We start from the raw sequence: 2157 nt of genomic DNA on the forward strand, positions 1-2157 counted from the left end.
AAGATAATAATATGCTCATACAGTTTGATATATTGCTGTAATAAACTACTTATCCACCCAGTAGTATGCAAGAAATCCTAAATATGTCTAACATTGACGATCATTTAAATGTTTATAAGCATTCGTTTCTGATAAAAATACAATAATAAAATAACGGTGTGGAAGGAGACATTCTGCATTATGAAAGCTTTTGATACATAAAGTACATTTTTATTTCAGTATTAACTATTATAAGAAAATATTATTTATAATTTTGCTCAAGTTGAGGATCCGGGTACTTCTTCTAACTCTGGTCAGAGAGGAAAACATTTAATTAGCAGCTGAATAATAATAATAAAAACTCTTCTGCTTCAAACAGCACAGAGTTCAGTGGGAAGACATTTTGTTAAGATATTTGTTTCCTCTGTCCTTCTTTAGGACGGACGCGTGTTCATCTGGACGTGTGACGACCCGGCTGGAAACACCTGGACGGCTAAACTCCTCCACAAGTTCAACGATGTGGTTTGGCACGTCAGCTGGTCCATCACCGGAAACATCCTGGCTGTTTCAGGAGGAGACAACAAGGTACAATATACACAGTTATATATATATATATTTATACTTCCTTTATCCAGGTAAAAGCAACTGGACCATGTTTCTTTGATCTGACAAGTATAACTTTCAACATACTATGTTCTCATTCATATCCACTTTTGCATTTACTAACATACAAACACATTCATGTATACACACATTTCATTAAGTACATTTACTATTTACATTTCAGCTAATCAAAGCAGATACAACTTTATGTATACAGCACTTTTCATACACAAAATGCTGCACAAACCAAAAGCATAGACACAAATGTAGACAATACTAACCCCCCATTCCCAGGAAATACTAATAATAGAGTAACACATAGCTGTGTGATCAATAGGAACACTAAATAACACATGTCTGACTGCTGTAGATGAACACACACACACGTCTCTTCATATATTAATGTGTGTGTTTCTGTGTTGCAGGTGACGCTGTGGAAGGAGTCGATGGACGGGCAGTGGGCCTGCATCAGTGACGTCAGCAAAGGACAAGGAGCCGTCTCCACCATCACAGACACACAGCAGAGCGAGCAGTGACACACACACACACACACACATTTATAACATGACCCCTGGCTCTACAAGGACGACCCGATCTTCAGAGATGATTTTAGCGTTAGTAATTAACACGCCGGACATTTCAACAGAACCTTGTCCACACTGATTGAGATTCTTGTGTAATGTTTTTGTTTGATGATTACATTTGTCCGGGATAAATGTTCCCAAAGTGTATCAGAGGCGGAGGAAACGTGTATTGAATGGTGCAGAATCTCTGCAAATGCAAACCTTATAATAACGGTGGAGTGTTTCCACATGTACATTAATGCTGGTCCAGATTGAAATCCATCCCTTGATGCTTTTCCCCCTGAAAACATTCCTCCTCCTCCAGCGGAGAACAGCAGGAAGCCTCCATCTGCAACTATAAAACATCATCTCCATTTTATTTAATGCATTTGTTTCAAAACTAGTTTCCTCATGTTCTCAGAGTGAGACAAATCAGAGAAAGAAATACGTCCTACACTTCATCCAGTACGTTAATCAAGTAAATAGATAAATGATTTATTGATAAGTACACATTGTTTACCACTCAATACAAGAGGCTCAATAAATACAGAGATGTCTGTGTAATCAGAACATGCCTTATGTTTGGCAACCTGAATGACTCGCTGCCAACTCAACCGTGAATTAAGCATCAACAGTTGAGTGTTTTCTTCCAGTTGTGAGATCAGAAAACCCTGGATGTGTTTTTCATATTTGATGTAATTAAAAAACTATAATATTAAAATAATATCCTGTTTCGTTTGTTCTTTAAGGATTGATTCATTTACTACTGTCTCTCTCTGGTATGTATTTGTCTGAACTAGACTTATGTTATATCGGGGGGGTATATTCGGGGACAGAGCCTTCTCTGTGGCAGCCCCGAAGCTCTGGAACTCCCTCCCCCAAGAACTCCGTGAGTCTAAGTCCCTCACCCTGCCAGTCCCGCCTCAAAACTCACCTCTTCAACTCTGTATCCATAAGCCCCCCCCCCCTCTCAACCAACTTCCTCCTGACTGTTTTTTCTGTTTTTTTTTTG

General features: G+C 38.9%; 1 long non-coding RNA gene across 1 annotated transcript; it reads left to right on the forward strand.

Annotated features, from left to right (window-relative positions):
- The first annotated feature begins 371 nt into the window (after positions 1-371).
- Positions 372-1866, forward strand: LOC104954967 (uncharacterized). The gene is made up of 2 exons (XR_799406.1): positions 372-564; positions 1008-1866. It is a non-coding gene; the product is annotated as an uncharacterized lncRNA (long non-coding RNA).
- The last annotated feature ends 291 nt before the right edge of the window (positions 1867-2157 follow it).

This window comes from Notothenia coriiceps, unplaced genomic scaffold (assembly GCF_000735185.1).
Source record: "Notothenia coriiceps isolate Sejong01 unplaced genomic scaffold, NC01 NC01_scaffold00024350, whole genome shotgun sequence".
In the NCBI taxonomy this organism is placed as follows: domain Eukaryota; kingdom Metazoa; phylum Chordata; class Actinopteri; order Perciformes; family Nototheniidae; genus Notothenia; species Notothenia coriiceps.